The 22,240-nt window shown below is 36.9% G+C and overlaps 1 protein-coding gene and 1 pseudogene across 1 annotated transcript in view; one reads left to right on the top strand and one right to left on the bottom strand.

Annotated features, from left to right (window-relative positions):
- The window catches only part of TENM4 (teneurin transmembrane protein 4), a 2,938,802-nt gene that overhangs the window by 2,852,805 nt on the left and 63,757 nt on the right, over positions 1–22,240 (bottom strand). The window lies entirely within an intron of this gene.
- On the top strand, positions 14,293–14,838 carry LOC125078150 (ubiquitin-conjugating enzyme E2 C-like; annotated as a pseudogene).

Raw genomic sequence — 22,240 nt, 5'->3', positions numbered from 1 at the left:
CCCAGGACCCTGAGATCACGACCTGAGCCGAAGGCAGAGGCTTAACCCACTGAGCCACCCAGGCACCCTAATAAAAACAATTTCAAACATAATAAGTTGTTGCTACAACACTTCAGAAGCTTAAAGAGTGTATGTCCTCATTTACAAAGTCACTATCATAGAACATATTTTTTGCCAAAATGCAGTAGGAAAAAAATTATATTGGTTTTATTCAGTCCTGTGAACAAAAAAACCCCTCAAAGTTATAACTAAAATAGAATATAATATCACCTGTGAATAACATAATGATGGAATCAATTTCCAACCTCTCCTGCTTATTTGACACCTACTGATTGAGCAACAGTGATAGGTATCATAATACAGAGTCATCCAATATGGTAGCCCCTAGCTACATGTGGCTATTTAAATTAATTCGAATTAAATAATTCGAATTAATTCAAAATTTAAGATTCCATTCCTCAGTTGCCCTAGCCACATTTCAAGTGCTTCATAGCCACACGTGGGTAGTGGTTAAATTGTTGGATAGTGCAGATACAGAACATTCCTATCACTGCCAACATTTCTATTAGACATTAGTCGTATGTCCATGTCCTGGATTTTTCATTTATTAGTCATTTAATCTTTCTGTAACTCGATTACTTTATTTAGAGATAGGGAGCAATGAGTAAGCCATCTCTCAAAAGGTTATTATGAGGATTTAATGAGGTAACACCTGTGAAGGTCAACTGTAAATTGAGAAAGTTATAATAAGTGTTGTGCTATGCTGAATCAATGTACCAATGAATGAGATATGGATTCACTTTGAAGGAGAGGAGATGGCATGGGTAAGTTAGGTCTTGTCCACAAATAAATATCATACAAAACAGAATGTGAGAAATATATAATTAATGAGGGAACTACAGAAATGTTGAAAGATTTTGCCCAATGCTTGGGTATAAAGTCCAAACTCTTAACAATCTTTTCATCTCCTGGTTATTTATTTGTTGGTCTTGGTCTTGCTAGGCACCACCTTTCTTTATTCTATATTCTTACTAGATTTAGAGTTTGCTTTTTTGTTGTTGTTGTTGTTGTTTTGTTTTGTTTTGTTTAACTCAACTCTTCTAGGCAAAACTTCACTTTCAGACCTTCCTCACTCACTCTTTCCTGGACTGTGTAACATGGGGCTGGGCCGTTCCATTTTGACCCCCATCCCTTTTCCTGGCTGATTCATCTCAGATACCAATGCTTCTCAAAACTCTCCTCTGACTATCCTAGCTCTCAATCATCATGGTCATTGTATTTGGTTGAAATATCCTGTTAGTTGAAATCTCCTATCTCTTTACTGACTACAAACTCTGGGTAATTAGGAATTATTATTCTCTTGATCACTGTTAAATCCCCAACACTCAGCACTGTTGCTAATACATAGTAAGTGTCAAAAAGTGATTCTTTTTTAATATTTTACATTACTGAATAAGGGAGAGGAAAAATGCTTTTAGCTGATGAGACTGTGTATGTGGGTAAGTCATCAATGTGATGGTATTTGAATGACTCCCTTCAAATGTGATTTTTCCCCTTTTTTACTCAACTATGTTGTGCGTACCACAAAAATAGGTGCTAGGTCTTCATGTCTAATGTAGAACCTAAGCTGACATTTTGATTCTCAAAACTTAGTGTTTGACATAATTTATCTATAATTTGTTATTTAATTCACTGCAGGATACTTATATTAAGTGGGGCAGGAAAAAAAAAAGAAAATAAGTATTTCACAGTCATTTATTTTGTGCCTGGGAATGCTTCCACCCTTTTATAGGGATTATCTCATGAAACCCTTACAACACCTCTGAGAGTTTAGTATTACATTCATTTGAAAGAAAGGTAAATAGATGCTAAATGAACTTAAGTGACTTGTCAAACGTAGAGCTAGTAATTGGTAAAACTGGAAATTGAACCAGGTCTGTCTCATTATAGAGACAATTCACATTCCATTGCAACATTAAGGTGACTGTGGGATGATGACCCTACCTCTCAACTGTAAGTAACATTTATGTAAAAGTGTGCGGTCCTTTTTTGCAACTGGGGTAAAAGATATCTGATTGTTTTAGATAATAATTTTACCCATCTATTTTATCTCTATTGTCACACCCAAATATTTTAAAGATATACTGTATTTAAGCTCTTTTTTCTTATAGTCTCCTTGTGCATACATCTCTTTAATCCATTTGGTTTGTTTCCGCTTCTCAGATTCCATCTATCTGAGAAGCTTTCTGTTGACAACTTTATACAACAAAACATTATTTTCTAAAGAAAATTAAGAGACGTTTTATACCAGAGGAGCATTCAGTGTTCTTTTTTCATTTATGTATATGTACGTATAGGTATATGTAAAGAATCTGAACTAAATACATTTTATACAAATCACTTAGAAAATAATTCTTTTAAAATATTTTACTTTTTTTATTTATAAATGTTTGAGTTGACTTATTGAGCTTAGGCTAAACTGATACATTATTCATGTTAGTGAAGCACATAAATAATGTTGATTTTTTATCTCCAAAAGACCTTTTTACAAATTTGCTAGGATGAAGGCTATAACTCATTCCCAGTGTATTATTAACTCATTAGAACATGAAATTTATAAGAATCTTTGTTTAGCTCAAGGGAGAATGTGTGTGATATTTTTTGAAGGTAAGGTGAATGCTAAATATACCCAGGCACATTAGAACAGGGACAAATTATTATGTATTCAATATTTTAAAAGATAACTCTTGAAATCTCTTATAAGTGGTTGTTCCACTGCATATTAACTCTCTATAAACTTGGCCCTCCAGCATGAGAACATTTAATTTATTTTGCAAAATAAACATGTCAACCTAATAACTGGAAAAATTAACCATATTCTTTTTTTTTTTAAGATTTTATTTATTTATTTGACATAGAGAGATCACAAGTAGACAGAGAGGCAGGCAGAGAGAGAGAGAGAGAGAGAGAGGGAAGCAGGCTCCCTGCTGAGCAGAGAGCCCAATGCGGGCCTCGATCCCAGGACCCTGAGATCATGACCTGAGCCGAAGGCAGCAGCTTAACCCACTGAGCCACCCAGGCGCCCAAATTAACCATATTCTTAACATTCTCAGTGTTATCCTTCCTGTCAAAGCTCATCATTTTTACCCTGCAGTCCAAATTCCAGGCCCTTCCATACTATCTTTAAAATGGTCACAAGTTAAAAACATCTGTAGTCATTTAGCATGCTGTTCACTGTATCATTAAAGAATCTACTGTACCCAGTTTAGCAGAACAAATTGGTCATATCCAGAGTGAGAAAGAGGAATAAGGAAGATGAAGACTGATGACATCAAATATAAAGCTCCAAGCAACCATACATTCATTTTGCAAACATTTATCTAAAATTTATTCTGTGCTAAGTACTTCCTAGCTACTACAGGTACAAAAAGGAGTGTAATGCAATCCCTATGCTCAAGAGACATGTAAGTAACTAAAAAATGCACTAATTGATTCTAGTTGTAAATTAGAAAATATCTAAAGCTCGGATAGCAGAGTACATGACACATGAAATATCCTCAATAAATATTAGGGTATTATTTTATATAATACTGCAAATATAGTTACATTATATATTCATATATATTACATGCCATGTATATGCTATTTTTATGCCATTATTATTATTATTATTATTACTAAAAACAGAGGGGTCTTATTGAAGTTCTGAAAGGCAAGAAATGTTTTATAATTAGGATGAGGAAGGAAGATTACCAAAGTTCTCATAAAATGGTTAAAAAATTAGGTGGATCTTCAGAAATCAATCAGAGAATATTAATATAAAAATGAGGACTAGAATTCTAAACTAGCAAATAAGCAGTATTTCACTTGTATATGGGAAAGAAGGACTTGTGTCCTAAATCCTGAACTCTAGAGGGCCAACCTCATCTTTCCTCAGGTCACACTGCTTGCCACCCAAAGCTCAAACCTCATGTTTCTGGATGCGGAGGTCAGTGGAGTTCCCAAATACAGTCCTTTATTTCACCTTCATTCTTCTGAGTGTAGACTGTATCGCATTATTTTAAGTATTACTGAATGATAGCTAAGGGTTGGTTTTTAATGAGGGGCTTGGTTAGAGATTGGTTTAGTGGACTGGGTTGTTCAAATGTGTAGGATTCAAAACATGGACAAAGAATGAGGGTTTAGGGTAATTTTTTTTTGTGTTACTACATTCTGGGGTAGAACTCTGAGGCCAGAAGAGAATTCCAAAATTGAATTGAGACTTCAAAAACATTATCAAATTATTTTTGTCAAAGAAAGAAGATAGGATCTACTTAACAGTTTGATAATCAATTTGCAGTTTTTAACTATTTAGATACATGCACTTTTTTAAAACTATTTTTAACTATTCAGGTAGGTGGACCTCCTTTTGGATGCTTGGCCCAGGACCTGAAAAGGGATGGGTTTAGGTCATAAACCACCCCCCCCAAATTTGTCTATATCTGGTGTTTGATCTATATAATTGAAAAAATAGAAAAGAGAAATGAATAGTGGGGAGAAAATGGTGACTAGAAGAGTGACATTAAAATCAGATCACAGGGGCGCCTGGGTGGCTCAGTGAGTTAAAGCCTCTGCCTTCGGGTCAGGTCATGATCCCAGGGTCCTGGGATCTAGCCCTGCATTGGGCTCTCTGCTTGGCAGGGAGCCTGCTTCCCTTTCTCTCTCTCTGCCTGCCTCTCTACCTACTTGTGATCTCTGTCTGTCAAATAAATAAAAATAAAATCTTAAAAAAAAATCAGATCACAAAGGACAGGTGCTAAGGAGTTTGAGCTTTATCCTCTAGAGTGTTGTGGTAGGCAGAATAATGACCTCCCAGGATATCCATGTCCAAACCCCTAGAAACTGAGAAAGTTACCTTACATGGCAAAAGGGATTTTGAAGATGTGATAAATTTACAGATTTTGAGATGGGGAAGTTATCCTGGAATATCCAGTGTTCTAATCCAATTCCTAAATTCCTAAAAGCTGCAAACCTTCTGGGGTGCCTGCTTCTCTCAGTTGGGTCAGTCTGCCTTCTGCTCAGGTCATGATCCCAGGGAGTCCTGGGATCAAGCCCCACATCAGGCTCCCTGTTCTCTCTACTCCTCCTCACGGCACTTGTGGTCTCTCTCTCTGTCTCTCTCTCATTGACTCTCTCTCTCAAATAAATAAATAAAGTCTTAAAAAAAAAAAAGTTGAAAACCTTCCCCAGATGTGTTCAGGGAGATCGAGATATAGAACTAGAAGGAGAATGAGGGGACTCAACATTGCTGGCTTTGAAGTGGGAGGAAGGGACAAGGAGCCAAAGAAGCAAGTGGACTCTAAGAGCTAGGAAGGACAAAAAATCACAAATTCTCTCTTGAAGCTTCCAGAATGCAATGCAGCCCTGCTTCTGCCTTGATTTTAGCCCCTAAGACCCATGACAGATTTCTTCCCTCCAGATAATAAATGACTGTTATTTTAAGCCTCTAAATTCTTGTGAATTTGTTACAGCAGTGATAAAAAAAAAAAAAAAAAAAAGGCAGCATAATATAGGCAGCATCACTGAAAGTGTTTCCAGGAAATCTTATTTCGAGTTTAAAAGTAATAAATTTCTGTTGTAACCTTTAGGAATTATTTTGTCACAAATAATAAGACTGCCTGACAAATAGTGGCTTACATAAGTGGCCTATTTTTCTGATCTAACAAGAGGTCCAGAGGTAGAACTGTGGGCTGGAGGAGTTGTGCAAGGACCCAGGACCCTTCTATCTTTCTGTTCTACCATCCCGACAATTCAATTGCATGTTCATGGCCACAAGATGACTGTTTATGTGTCATGTCTGTGTCCAAAACAGGAAAAAGAAAGAAAGAAAATGGAGGGAGCAGGCCAAGAGAGGAAGTTCTCCTTTCAGTAGTATTCTGTCCAGAAGCCCTACCCACAAATTATGCTTGAATTTCATTAGTCAGGACTGGCTTACTTAGCCGACTCCTAGGGAAAAGGAAGTAGCAGAAGATGAGTATTTTATGGAGAGACATTGCCAGAGTTCTGATGGTAAGGAGGAAGTAGGAAAGGGAAGATATTGGGAAATAATGCAGGTTTCCCAATTATAGGACTTTGCAAAGCCTCTCATAAGTTAGTGTACATTGAGACACTCCAAGAGATATACAGAATCCCCCAAACTTATCTAAATAAAGATAATCAGTTTATTTATTTTCATATAGAGGAAGACCTCACCTGGACATTGTACAGCATTGCTTGTAAAGCACAATTATAAAGAAAGAGTCATCAAAGAATTCTGAACAGGGAAAGAACCTGGTCTGGTATCAACTCTCACAGAAGGACAGTCATGGGCAATAGGAAGGTATCTCTTGTATATCTTATATATCCTACGCTTGCGCTGCTTTCAAGATGCAAGTTCAGGTTCAAGAGAGGGACCAAATATTCCCTAACCATTAGGTTAGGGCAGTAAATGCTTTAATCTTCTCTTAATCTCCCTGCTTTAATCTCTCTTAAAATGTATAGAATGGTTCAACAATACAAGGTAGTAACTGAATAACTGATTCAATTTCCAAGAATCTAAAGAAACTAATTTTCTTTGCCTCAATTATTTAGATATTTTGGAAAGCTTTAGGGAAGACAATACTCTAACCATGTTTTTCCCCCTTTAAAGTGCAAAATAACTGTAGATAACACTGAATGAATCCCTAGTAGTATTTATTATTATTATTATTATTATTTATTTATTTATTTATTTGAGAGAGAAGGGAGGAGGGGTAGAGGAGCAGAGGGAGAGAGAGAGAAGCAGACTCCCCGCTGAGCAGCGAGCCCAACATGGGACTACATCTCAGGACCCTGGGATCATGACCTGAGCCAGAGGCAGACGCTTAACTGACAGAGCCACCCAGGTGCCCATGAATCCTTAATAGTACTGAGAAGAGAACTCACAGCCAGAGGTTAGGCAACCTGCTTATGGTTATACAGCTGTCTGATGGTGACCTTAGGACTAGAGCCCAGTTCTCTCATTACCCTGAATACTCATTTTCCTATTATTAGATAACGTCATTGGGAAGTAAGCTTTTACCTAATGTGGGCATTATGTTCCAAGGAATGTTATCAGAATGCAGTGTATATGCACGTATTGACTCTTTTTCCTTCTGTAAAACTGTCATCTTCCACTGCTTCCGAAAAGCTTAAAGGGATGAGCTTTGCAGATTCTTTATGATGACAATAGGGTTCTACTTTATTTCAAATACTACCCTGCTTGCAATTAAGTAGAATTACTTAATTCAGTTAACTTTTGTGGACATAGTCATAAATTCAGTAACATTTTAACATAACGTGCTATGTTCATCCCCCATTTATTGAGCACTTGCTAAGGACACAGCCCTCTGTGGGGCACTGAAGATATAATGTGTGTGGCACATGGTTGTCCTCAAAAGAGATTTTACTTTGGGTAGAGAAACAAAAACGATTCAGGCTGGCAACTGAACCTGCAAGGCAAGTAGGATTCGGGAAAAGAAATGGGATTTAGGTAGTGGGCAAATCATAAAAAGGATTGTTTACTGCAGACTAGGGAAACCTCAAAGGCTACCCGGTCCTGAAAATTACATCACTGGAACTCAGGAAGACCCAGAGAGTATAGGAGAAGAAGAAGGAGGAAGAAGAGGAGGAGAAAGGGGAGATGGAGAGAAAGACAAGGGGGAGGGGATAAAGAGAGGAAGAAACAGAGGAAAAGGATGAAGAGGAAGAAAACGATTCCTCCTCTCTCCCAGCAGCACTCAGCTTCCCCACTTTTGCGTGCTCCTAATATCCTAGGCACATCCTAGCTCTACCATTGTTTTAATACTTTGTAATACTCTGTTTATTTGTGTGTCCAACCAACGTTTTTTGATCTGTAGGTAATGAACCAACTGCTCTTCAGTTCTTACCTCTTCCATGCCAAGGAGGGTGCCAGGCATATAGTAAGTATTGGGTCAATGCTAATTAAATGAAATATTAAGGCATGAAAATATTTCAGGAGAGGGAATTGTTTCTCCTCATTACTTTTATTTATTTATTTATTTATTTATTTTTTAAAAGATTTTATTTGTTTATTTGACACAGAGAGATCACAAGTAGACAGAGAGGCAGGCAGAGAGAGAGGGAAGCAGGCTCCCTGCTGAGCAGAGAGCCCGATGCGGGCCTCGATCCCAGGACCCTGAGATCATGACCTGAGCTGAAGGCAGCGGCTTAACCCACTGAGCCACCCAGGCGCCCCTCCTCATTACTTTTACACCTACGGATGTAATACTTACTCGTTAGCTGTCTGAGAGTTTGAGTTTGCATCATATCCCCTGGATAACATTTGATATGGCAGTAGGGTAAGTCAGAGAGTTACATGCAAACTCTGGTTCACCCTGACTTTCAGTGACCCACAACAGCTAGAATCTATCTTTCCACACTACCAGAGACAGAACCCCAAGTATAAACTACTGATTTTAGTTAACAACAGTGTATCAGTATTGGTTCATCAATCATAACAAACGTACTACCCCTATGTGAAATTTTAATAATAGAGAAAATCGTGGGGAGCTGCCCAATTTTCTATAAACCCAGAAGAGCTCTAAAAATAAGTCTATTCATTTAAAAAAAAATCTAGTACACATATGTTTACTTCTGATCTAAAACTTCAGGATGCTGAATTTTGTGGGTATGGCATACTTCAAGTGCCTGTTTCTAAATCCGGGCATCAGATACCTTAAATTTGACTATATAAAATGTTGCACTTTGTGACAATAACATATTTTTGTTGTCACTAGGGTATTTGAAAAACAAGTATAACCAGCAGTAAGTTTAAGGTGATATATAGTCCCATACAATCTTTATAGTTTGAAGTAGGCACTGGTGCTTCCCTTTTACAGTTCAAGAAACAAGCTTGAGATTTGAGGTCAAATGTCACACAACTAGCAAACAGCAAGTCAAAATTCAAACCCAGTCATTTTTCTTAACATTCATGCTGTTTTTAACAATATAAAACATACATAAATATATAAATACAAGGAAATTTGCACCTAACTCTTCAATTATTTGAAAGACAGCCTGGCTTGCCTCACTATATACCAGGGAACCATATATGTCTTCAAAACACTGACTTATTTATTAAACAATATTCTGCCAAAAGGTCACCATTTAAATAATGAAAGCAATAAAGCAATGGACACATTTCTGGACGAAACTCTGTTTGTTAATTCCCCTTGATTTATTCACAGTCATTTCTACTAATATTTATACCAGAGAGAATTCCTGTTCCAAACAAGCAGCTGTGATTCTAGGAGCAATTAGCCAGCTGATCACCCGCAGCTCAGCACACAGCTCTAAATGTTATGGGGTGATAATATACAGACGGATGATCCAGGTGAGACTGCAAGAGAGTGTAGGACTTTCTCCATCCTAACTTCAGATATGTCATTTTTGACATATTAAAACTTCCCCTACTCAGGGACATCTGAGTGGCTCAATCGGTTAAGGGTCTGCATGGGGCTCTGGTCATGATCTCAAGGATTGAGCCCCACATTGGGCTCCCTGCTCAGCTGGGAATCTGCTTCTCCCTCTGCCTGCCACTTGTCCTGCTTGTGTATGCGCTCTCTCTCTCTCTCTCTCTGACAAATAAATAAGATCTTAAAAAAAAAAAAAAAGTTTCCCTACTCAGTGCAATACATGTGTCCATGTATCCCTGAGATTCACTTGTCTTGGCTTTTGCATGTGTGTCCTTTAAGGACTGGGAATGTCTCTTCTTATTAAATATTGTTAAAAGAATTTCACCGTGACTGAGAAATGGGAAAATGAAACCAAAACAAGACAACACAGTAATGACGATGCAGAGATAGTCCCAGGAGAACTAACATTAGATTTTTAGGTGAAAAAATGTTTCAATCCCAGCTTTATGAAAATCGAAGCTTTTGTTATACTCTATTTTATGTTATTTTATTTTATTAATTTCTTCCCTATTAATGGCATTGCAAAGCAGTTAAGGAAATAACAGATATAATTTCCAGGCAACAGATCCTGGTAAATACTTTAATTTTTGCGGTTAACACAAAGATAGGTCATAAATCTTTCTTTATTCTTTATTAAAGTGAGAATCTATTATTATTATTATTATTACTGAACATATTCTATAATGGAATTTTTCCCTCTCAGGGGTTTTATTTATTTATTTGACAGACAGAGATCACAAGTAGGCAGAGAGGCAGGCAGAGAGAGGAGGGGAAGCAGGCTCCTTGCTGAGCAGAGAGCCAGATGCGGTGCTCCATCCCAGGACCCTGGGATCATGACCTGGGCCGAAGGCAGAGGCTTTAACCCACTGAGCCACCCAGGCTCCTCTCTATAATAGAGTTTGAGATCTAGAGTCAGAGTTCTGGGATCTACACTGCACTGTCTCCCATATTTTTAATTTTTAAAATTTTTATTTAAATTCAATTTAGTTAATATACAGTCTACTATTAGTTTTCAGGGCTAGAGTTCAGTGATTCATCAGATGAATATAATACCCAGTGCTCAAATTACATCAAATGCCCTCCTTAATGCCCATCACCCAGTTACCCCATCCCCCTACTCAGCACCCCTCAGCAACCCTCAGTTTGTTTGCTATAGTTAAGAGTCTCTTATGGTTTGGTCCCCTCTCTGTTTTTATCTTATCTTCCCAAACCGTTTTTTGTTTGTTTTGTTTGTTTGTTTTTCTTTTGGTCAGAGAGAGAGCGCACACACAGAGGGAGCAGCAGGCAGAGAGAGAAGCAGGCTCCCCAAAGAGCAAGGAGCCCAGTGCAGGACTTGATCCCAGGTCTCAGGACTCTGGGATCATGACCTGAGCCAAAGGCAAATGCTTAACCAACTGAGCCACCCAGGCATCCCTCCCAAACTTCTTAATAAGAATTCCTCAGGTAAACCATTTAAACTCTGGCTTTTGGAACTTAGTTTTCTTCCTTAAATATTTAAATAATAATGTAATTTATTGCTTCAGAAAATATCCAAACCTAATATCCTAACCCATATTCAAAACCCATTTCCATCCACTAGCTTTCTCTATACTGACCACATTTGTTTTGGTGTCACCTCACTCCCAGACTCCTACTGAGCCAAGAACAGCCAGTTGTACATGCTCTCCCACACCCACGGCCCTAAAGCTTCTGTGAAGACTGTCTCACTCCCTGCCTTCTTGCTTTAATTCTTCTACCTGCTGGTCATGTCTTTTTTTATTGACCAATTGACTAACTGAATTTCCTTTGTCTTTCAAAACACTTCTCTCAGAAATACCTTCTCTGTAAACCCTCTCTCCTTGGAGATGAATATCTAAGTGGACACACTTAGATGCCTACCTAGCACTCATTCTCTGCTATTACCTTCCTAAGAACACTCATTTTGTCCTCTTCAAATTCTGGTTCCTCTGACTGCCATTCCTTGTTCTTTCAGGATGAGGATGTTCGAGTCAGAGGCAAGAGGAAGAGATCTCACCCAGGAAGGTGTTATTCTACATCTGCTTATGGGAGATCAGGAGGGGCACTAGTCTAGATTACTGGATTCTAGGTTCAAATCTCAACTCTACCATTTACTGGCTGTGCAGTCTCTAACAAGTTGACTCTTCTGAGTTCCAGTTTTCTGGTATTACAATGAAGAGTGTATGGTCACTTTTATAAGATTATTATAAAGAGTAATTTTTACTTAAAGTCTAGAATCGTTCTTGGCCCCTAAAAAGAGAGAGATCTTACATATGGAGTTATGGATAATCACTCTTCTGTGTGAAATGCTAGAAGTATTTTCAATAAAACCCCTGAATCTTATAGATCTTTTAGCTGTAATTAATTTTACTCATCAATCTTTACATTGGTATTTAATCATTTATATATCTGATATATAGACAGATATAAAAGTATACCATATGTATCATCTATGTATATATAATTATATATAAAGAGATGTATAAATATACATATCCATATATATGGATATATATGGTCATCTCTTCCCCTTCTCTCTATAAGTATATAAATATGTATATATAATATAAATATATATAATAAATATATATAAGTATATATATTTATATAATTATATGACCAGAAAATGGAGATGGTAGGGAGAAGTGCACTGTAGTATACGAAACTCCAGCTCTGGATGGATGGGGTCTAAATTCCAATGATCTATAGCATCTGTTAGTAGGATGGCCTCAAGCAAGTAACTTAAGAGTTCTGAACCTTGTTTTCTCTTTTGAAAGGTTAAGAAAATAGAACGTACCAGCCTGAGTTATTTCTAGGATTTAAGGTGACAATCTATGTGCCATGTGCCTGCAGGGATATGCGGGTGTGTGTGGTGTGCATTTCCCTTGGGAACAACAGTTCATAGTCACTACTTCAATGTTTATGATGGCTTCATATAACCACCACAAACAATAAGAACTGGCTATTTATATCTGAACATTAATTGCCTTGAGGATATTATTTACCTTCGTATATGCCACTGTACTCTGACAACGCCTGTTGTGTAACAAGGATGTGATTCGTTCTTGTGGAAGAAAGCAAAAGAAAAATAGAGGAATGGAGAGAAGAGAGAAAGGACAAGGGGGATGGAAGGGAAGATGACTGTATGAAAGATGGCTTTGAAGCTCATCACAAGGTTGACATGCAGCTAATGACTCTTTTCCCATCAAATTTGACTGCTAGGTTTTCATGAAAATGTTCCTTTTTAATACCTTTCATGCTTGGCATCCGACTCACTGTCCCTTCTCCTGAATGCCAAGTAAACCTCCACGTGCTTTCATTTTTCTTCTTAAAATATTTGCCACCATTTATAGCATCACCTTCTTTGAATCGGTCATCTGCTTTTTCCAGTTATGATGAGCTCTTGTTAAATCTGTAAATGAGCTCAGAGGAGTACTTCCTTCAGGATAATTCTTCATCTTTCTCCCTCTGTCTTGCACTTCATGCTAGAATTGCTTGTGCCCTGTCTACACATTTTTCTTTCCAAGCAAGCTGAGCAAGAGACCATAGGAGCTATTTAACAGGAACAAGTAAAGCCATTTTGTGATCTATTGGAAATCTCTGACTAAAAGTGATAGTAATAATAATTCCATGAGTAAAATGACAGCTACATGCAGGTATCATATTGGACCTTTTATATAATGTTTTGGGCTGAATTGTGTCTCCATAAAATTTGTATGATGAAGTCCTAAACTCTAGTACTTCAAAATGTGACAGTATTTGGGGAAAGAGTCTTTACAGAGGTAATGAAGGTAAAATGAGGTTGTGAGTGTAGGCTCTAACCTAATATGACTCATGTGTTTATACGAAGAAGAGATAAGGGCACAGACATGCACAGAAAAAAAGACCATGGGAAGACAAATAGAAAGAATGGCCACTTAAAAGCCAGTGAGAGATATTTTAGAAGAAATCAACTCTGTTGACACCTTGATCATAGAATTCTTGTCTCCAGAACAAGAGGAAATAAATTTCTGTTGTTTGATCCCACAGGCTGTGATATTTTGTTATAGCAGCCCTAGAAAACTAACACATACACTTTATTCTATTTGTTTCCCACAGCATCCTATACAGAAAAATAAGTATCATCCTCCCCTTTTTATAGAAGGTAAAAGTAAGACTCAAAAAAAAAAAAAAATTGAAGGATGCCATTTGAAGCAGAAAATCAACCCACTGATGAATGTGATTTAACAGCAACTAGAGGCAATAGGTTTGTAGTCTGATCTCCATATATTAAATATGCATTCTAGTTCCCTGTGTTATTTACTAAACTGATTCTAGGGAGCCTGGGTGGTTCAGTGGGTTAAGCCTCTGCCTTCAGCTCGGGTCATGATCTCAGGGTCCTGGGATCAAGCCCCACATCGAGCTCTCTGCTTAGCCGGGATCATGCTTCCCCCTCTCCCTCTGCCTGCCTCTCTGCCTACTTGTGATCTCTCTCTGTAATAATAAATAAATAAATAAATAAATAAATAAATAAATAAATAAACAAACTGATTCTAATTGTTTATTGTGTGCCAGGCTTTGTGATCTGTGCTGAGGATCCAGAACATAGTTCTTGGCCTGTAGAAGCTCTTGATCTTTTGGAGAAGATGCACACAAAATACATTCATTCATTCAATATACTGTATTAAAAATATTCACTACATCGAATTGTCATAAGTCTAGACACAGACATGAGTAACTCTGCCGAGGAGAAATAAAAGCCTTAAAGTGGACATGAGGGCCTGCAGCCCTAGAGTTGCAGTCATGTTCCTCAAGCTCTTGTGCCCCTGCCAGCACCTCCCAGATGGCTTCCCAGAATTTAAACCCAGCCTCCACCAGCGTTGCCACCACCCGCAAAGGAGCCAAGGCAGCTGGAGCACTGCCTGCTCCATGGGCAAGAGGTTACAGCAGGAGCTGATAATGCCTGGTAACAAAGGAATTTCTGTTTTCCCTAAATCAGACAGTCTTTTCCAATGCAGGAACCATCCATGGAACAGCAGGCACACTATAGGAAGATCTGAGGTATAAGCTCTCCCTGGAGTTCCCCAGTGGCTACCCTTAAAACACATCCATGGTACAATTCCTCACATCTGCTATGATCCCAACATCCACACCCAGGGGGACATCTGCCTGGACATCCTGGAGGATAAGTGGTCCACCCTGTGTATGTCAGCACCATCCTGCTCTCCATCCAGAGCCTGCTAGAAGAACCCAACATTCACAGCCCTTTGAACACACATGCTATTGAGCTCTGGAAACAAAAACCAAAACAAAAACCAAAAAACCCATAACCTTTGAAAAGTATCTGCAAGAAACAAACTCAAAGCAGGTCTCTAGCCAAGAACCCTGACTCATCCCTTGTGTTGTCTTTTTAGCTTTTCCTTACATGATCTGTCCTTTCCTTTATTTCTATATGACTGTATTTTAAGTTGTGTTGTCAATTTTGTTTGTGTTTTTGTTTTTTAATCAAGTTTCTAGTTGAGCTCTTGTGATAAATAATATTAAATAAATACATTCTGGGATTTTTTTTTAAAAAAAGGTCTTACAGATAAAATAATAATTCATCTGAGCCTTGAAGCATGAGGTGATGTGACAAAACAATGGCTGATCATTTCTCAAATGGAGACAAGGACCTATGTTACTGTTTCATCACTGGTTGGGCAAATAGGCAGATGACCAGAGAAACATGAGGCCCCCTGAGCCACTTCAGGTTTTCATCCAGACTAGCCTTGTTCTGACATGTTGCTTCCCCAGAACACAGCATGGTTACTGCTTCCAGCAGAGTTACCTGAAAAGAGTGAAAACCCTGTCAATCCTGATGATAGACTGACTGACTGAACAAATGGCTTATACTTGCCCATTTATTTTTAATCTAACCTGGTAATACTACCAAGCTCTTCCCTTGGGAATATATATGAAGATAAATAAGGTAATTTATGCCATAGGGTTCTGAACTCCTTAGAAGAAAAATGTTACAATAAATTTACAGTTATATTATATATTCTTTAATAAATATTTGATTGGATGTGCATAGAATATCTATGATCCCTTAAGAGATTTAGAGGAAGATAGCCAAGAAAAGACCTATAAGCCTTAAACTGCCAAAACCCCAGAAGATGATTTAAGAAATGCAATAAGTAAGTAGGTTGACCTATTTCTCATTTTAAGGGCAGAAATAAAATTACCATTCCTATGCAGGAAAAGTCTTCCTTCCATGGAAAGTATGAGCAATATTAACACCAAGCTTTATCTTTCTTTAGAAACATTTCTAAGTTGAGTTTAGTATGAATGAAGCTCAGACAAATACAAAAATAAAACCATGGAAAGTAATTATAGTAACAGGTCCTTGACTAACAAATCTAGTTGCTTTGCAGTCCTTCAGTTGGGGTACATTGTGAAAAGAGCAAGAGCCTTGAAGTCATAATAACTGGTGTTCCATTCCTTTCTCTTCCAATTATAGGCCTTCTGACCTTGGACAAGTGAGTTATACTCTCTGTGCTTTGGTTAGTCATCCATAAAATAAAGACATTAATAGGCAATGTGCAGATTTGTTGTGAGCACCCAATAATTTTTTTCCAACACCTCGAACTCCAGCCAAGGTAGAGCAGATGGTTGCCAAATGTTGTATATTGTACTTTCCACCAAATGTGTGGTTCCTAACAGCCATGGCATTAGACTTAACCTAAGGACTTTAATGATGATATATTAAATAGTAATTACATTATTATCTTATTTTTTCTTTATTTTATTTAACCTTTAATAACTTCCTATAGCATAGATACTTGTACTATTACTATTTTACAGATGAGAAAACTGGATTTTAGAGAAGTTAATTGACTCACCAGATTTAGAATGTTTATAAAGAGTGGATGAGTACTGAAGACTGTGCTTTAAAGTCACCAAAAGAAAAAAAAATGTCACCACCAGGGGCAACCGTGTGTGTGTGTGTGTGTGTGTGTGTGTGTGTGTGTGTGTGTAACCAACTCAAGGAAACATTTAGTCTAGTTCCTGTTAAATGATAATGATATTTATTATGTCTCACATTTCTGTAACATTTATATTTTACAAGTTGTTTTGCTTTCTGGTTTTTTGTTTGTTTGTTTTGGAGGCTTTCTTTTGCATAAAACAAAGAAGTAGGAGTGAAGAAATCTTTTTCCCCATCTTTTATGGGAAAAAAAGTGATTCTTAGAGAATAAGTAACTTTACCTTATTTTTATATATACACTATACTAAAACAATGTAGTTCTGCTTTTGATTAATTAACATCTTTTAACTTTTTCACATCTCTTAACTGCAAGATCTCTGTGATGGAAAACAGTTGTTGGGAAAGTATTCCATAATCTCACTCACTAGCGTTAGATGTGGCGTACTGCTGCTAGGCTGTGGGGCAAAAGTCCTGGCCAGAAGCTTCAACTGAGCTATAGACGAACCTAGTGAATTTAGGCAAATCACTTATTTATGCTCAGTGTAAAAAATGGATATAAAACTTTCATCTCTGTATTTTACCTGACCAGAGTGGAGGTACTTAGCCCCATCACCAACAGCTATGCATCACCCTTGGCTCAGGACTACCTCAGACTCCTCAACTAACTTGGTTCTCTCTTTATCCCAGTTCTTATGTTTACTATTTCTTGTTCTCTCTAATCCTTTAGGATTGGTTACCTATTTAAACTATATCCATAGCTTGGTTTTCATTTGTCTCCAGTTACTCGGTCTCAGATGACTCCCAAATGTATGTACTGCAGCCTGTGGGTATTTCTCAGTCCACACTAAGCTCAGGCCTGAGGAAAATGTAGTACAGCAAAGTTAGAAGTGTGGACTGCTTCTCGTCTGGCAGAATGACCTATACAGAATATAAAAGAGACAAAGGGAAATGAAAGATAGGAAAAGAGCAAAGCTCAGAAGTTAATGGGAGAAAACTATGAGGAAAATATGGGTATAGGATGGCCATGTTCTCCCCTGGGGTGAGGGTAAGAGCAGAATTTTCAGGAGACAGATGTGCTTGCAAAATTTTATGTGAACCAGACATTTCCAAACACCCTGAAGATCACTAACACAGTTTGTGGGAATACTGAAATATAGGTCATGTTTTATTCTCAAATATGTCTGTAGTAACTGGAGCAGTACACTGATGGTGGGATGTGGAAGGTATTAGTCGAAAGGGAAACCTGCCCTTCCTCCTAAAAAATGTTTCTCAGTTCTGTAAAATGTAGTTAATTATTACCAATACCTACATATTAATTCCCTAAAGATTTCTAACCTTTTTACTCATGTGGAAAAAATAGAGACAGATTCTAACAATTTAGATTCAGATAATCTATTAATGAAAAGAAAAAAGTAAAAACATGAAGTGTCAGTTTAAAACAAAATTAAAGAAATGAATACAGGTTTCATATAGTCATGGTTCAAAGTTTGATGAGAATAAGCATAGGAATAGGTTGATGTATCGGTGAAACAGCACCTCTTTTATTCAGTATGGTATCACGGAAGCCAAGACAACAGGATTTATAAATTATAAGATGGACATTTTTATTTTTTAAGACTTCTGAAATTGGGTTGCATCTTAAAATTGATGCCATGAATCGGCTTAATTGGCAGCATTTTTAACAATACATAAAGTAACACTGAATCTTAAACCCAGTAGTACCTTAGACTCAATGAATCATGTTAATAAACGTAGGTGAATGAGCATTTGAATGACACAGAAAGAGAAACCCTTACAATTCATTACAAAATTTCAGCCAATAATTCTCATCAGAATCTTTGGGGGAATATATAATACAAACTGCTACCTTCCTTCCTCTGCCAGAGTTTCAGTCAGGACCTCTATATTTGATGCCACTGGTCTGAAAACCACTGCTCTAGGTCATTTAAGAAAAAAATGTTTTTTAAGAAAAGATTTTATGTATTTATTTGACAAAGAAAGAAAGAGCGTGCACAAGCAGGGGGACCAGCAGAGGGAGAGGAAGAAGCAGGATCCCCGCTGAGCAGGGACCCAGATATGGGGCTCTGTCTGATCACAGGGCCCTGGGATCAAGATTGCAGGACCCTGGGATCATGACCTGAGCCAAAGGTGGGCACCTAACTGACTGAGCCACTCAGAAGCCCCTTGTTTTATTTTTTCATCTTAGTCTTTATGCTATTAATTTAGAAATTTCAGTTACACTTTTATGGTATCGCACCTAGAAAATTATCACTGCCCTCTAATAAATTCTCTGCTTACTGCCATGCTTTCCTTATTCAGAACCATCTTTTTCAGAAATAACAGAGTTATCATCTGTTGCCCCTCCTCAACACACACACACACACACACACACACACACACACACACACGCACACACGCACACAGTTTATAATTGAAGGCTATTCATAGACCTTACTCTTCCTGATCTGATCTACTTCTCTAAATGCTTTAATCATACAATCATCTCAAGTTTCATCAACTGATTGTTCAATATGTCAACTTATTTTCCAACCAGATGCCTCTGCACTTACTTGCTACTCACCGAACAGGTGAAGACCTACATTAGTCCAGCACAGAAAACTTTCAGACTCAGTTCTAACACCATCTCCTGTTTCCATTTTTTTCTTGAATACTTGAAAAGAAACATTACTTCTTGGCATGAAGTTTATTAACGTTATCATATAGTGCATATTACATAATCATTATGTGGGGGTGCTTAGTTCTTACATCATCTACAGTATGATCATCTTACACTGAAATCACATCTTATTTTATAGCATTTTTCCTTGAACAATTAACAGAATTATTTTTTTTTTAATATTTTATTTATTTGACAGACAGAGATCACAAATAAGCAGAGAGGCAGGCAGAGAGAGAGGAGGAAGCAGGCTCCCTGCTAAGCAGAGAGCCCAATACGGGGCTGGATCCAGGACCCTGGGATCATGACTTGAGCCAAAGGCAGAGACTTTAACCCACTGAGCCACCCAGGCTCCCCCTCATGATTTACAGAATTCTTATCACAAAGTTAGGACTCAATGAATGATGTTACATGGAAACATATTTGTAATTAAATAATATTTTCAAATAAATTAGTGTTTTTGGACTAATATATAAGTGGTCAATGTTATATGTGGTTTTATTTGGCTCAATAAAAGGTTACTAAATATTAAGTGGAATTTATTATCTAAGGCATCAAAAAGAACAGATACAAAAATATACAGGATCAATTTGGCTGTATGCATATTTATTGAACATCTACAACTCATACATACAGCTAAGAAACTCTCAGAGTAAAAGGCTAATGATACTCTACCAAGGGGCAATGTTTTGCAGAAGATTGTGAAAATATTCTATTGAGTTAGAGCCTCAATACTGCTCCTTATAGTATTCCACTGAGGTTTAAACAAAGAGCTATCCAAAAAGAATTAAATCACACTCACTGGGGCCAGAGGAAAGATGGTCCCCTCCAGACATGAAAGGAGGCAAGTGCATTTCAGAAATAAATGACTTTACATAGACGCACAGGCCTCTTGAGGGTGGAGTAGGCACTCCAGCTGGAAAGCTCTCAGACTAAATCAGACAGCAAAAGGTCATGACTGACAAAAAGGGAATCTCTTCTAACTTCATTATTTTTTTTTTTTTACATTTGTCAACCTTAATAAGAAACTACTTCAAGCCTCTTCATGACTAACTCAGTTTCAAGTGTAAACTGAAGGCAGATAGGTCAAGACAGTGTTATGGTTCAGAAATTTTGGTAAACACGTACTTGGCTTTCATATCAGCACTCTTAATTAAATAATTTTAAAGACTTTTATTTGAAAACTGCACAGGAAAAAAGGAAACATCCTAAGGCACATTATCTGCTTGTTCTAATTCCTATTAAGATTCCACCTGAACTTTACATGGCAGAAGCTCTCAAGTAGCAAGAAGAAAGGGGAAATTTCATGGATATGGAAAATTCTAGACATAGTTTTCTCATTTATAGTGACCTAATCTTTTAGAAATCATTACTTATCTAATCCGTACCAGACAAAATCTCATTTACTGATAGAAAACTGAGATTCAGACAAGTCACACAGCCAATAAGTGGAAGTGTACATACTCAAACCCATTAGCTGCCAGTTCTCTTTAGATGCCTGGCACCCCATCCTTCTAAATGCTAAGCATCACTTTTCTGGATGTCTCCAACACTGCATTACTTATTTTTAAATCTGTGTTTCTTTGATTAGGCACAGTAAAAGTTTCATATGAAGAACTGTATTTTTGCTAGGTTTCCAGAAGACATCCTTCTGAGAAATGTTTGTATGTTATATTTGGAGGTGACTGTAGTCCTGTATTCAATTATTTAAATTATTGTCGCAATCTCTACTCTACCCTTAGTAAATAAATCTCTGCTAAAAATAATTTTAAAGTCAAAGAAATCTGAATATGAAATGGTATTGCTAAGGATTCCAAATGGGAAATATCAAAGTCAGAAAAATTAAAATTTTATCTATCCCCTCATCTTAGTTCTCCATTCAAAATTAAATGCAGCTATGAATTGTTCCAGGTAAAGTGAATGTTTTACTCTTACTCTCTTCTAAAGGACAAAATTAAAAGCATGAAATAAAAATTAATTCAGCTGAAAAGTCGTCACTTCTATTTGGCTTTCTCACTTAAAAATGATAGATTTTCAATGGTAAAGTGAATTGCCCTATAATCTGATGAAAAGCAGTATCATCTCAATTTTAGGCATGGTTTCTGGAACCATTTAGATTTTCATGAAATTAATTTTGTTTCTCATATTACAACATATAAAAAGTTGAACTTGAAACCCCTACATTTTCTTATTTATGTCAAGAATAAAATGCAATTTAATGGGTATTCTAATCGTCCACCATAGGAGAACTTTTACTGCACAGCTCTGAACATATTTGGGGTACAGTGTAGATTAAGAATACCAGTTCTAGTCTCTGATTACTGGGATTCAAATTCAATTCTACTACTTCCTAAATGTGTGACCTTTGCAGGAAGGGACTCATTCTCTCTGTGCCTCACTTTTTCAACCTATAAAATGAAGAGAGTTATAATAATACCTATCAACACAGGATTTAAAAAGGTAATCAATCATTTTTGAGCACAACTTTCAAAATAATACATGTAATATAAATAGAATCTGCCTGTCACCCAATCACTCAGATAAGTCCATAATACATGGTTCCTATTTTTGGTGGAGATAGGATTTATCTGGATGTCTGAGATAATAATAATAATTATTATAATTATATATGTAATTATTACTATATTATATGTGTTTATATAATATATATAATTATATATATATATTATTATTCAGATCTCCACCCCTCTGTAACAATGAAGATATTTCTCCATTCACTTAGCAAATGTGAATAAACAAAATAAATTTTGGACCAAGTGGTGAAAATATAATGTCCAACAAAATGTAGTTCCTGACCTCAGGGAGTTTATAAATCTTAGAGAATGACTGACTAGAGACAATAATTCAGTTTTTGAACTTTCATTTCTCCATTTATAAAATAAAGAAACAATCTATAGTATCTTAATTCTCTTTATCTTCTAAAGGGCTAAATTTTATAAATTAAGTTTATTTGTAAAGAACAACTTGTTATAACACTATCATGAATCTCTGACCTCTGAAAATAAATGTGAGCATGAGTGTGAAAATGTTTTCAAAGATATTCCTTTGGATAAGTAGAAGGAGACCATCATCGCTAAAAAAAAAAAAATCTTTCTTTGGTGATTTTTTTATTTTTTCAATGTAAATAAT

This window comes from Lutra lutra, chromosome 10 (genome assembly GCF_902655055.1).
Source record: "Lutra lutra chromosome 10, mLutLut1.2, whole genome shotgun sequence".
Lineage (NCBI taxonomy): Eukaryota > Metazoa > Chordata > Mammalia > Carnivora > Mustelidae > Lutra > Lutra lutra.
The sequence above is the reverse complement of the archived record's forward strand: the minus strand, read 5'-3'. Positions and strand labels throughout refer to the sequence as shown.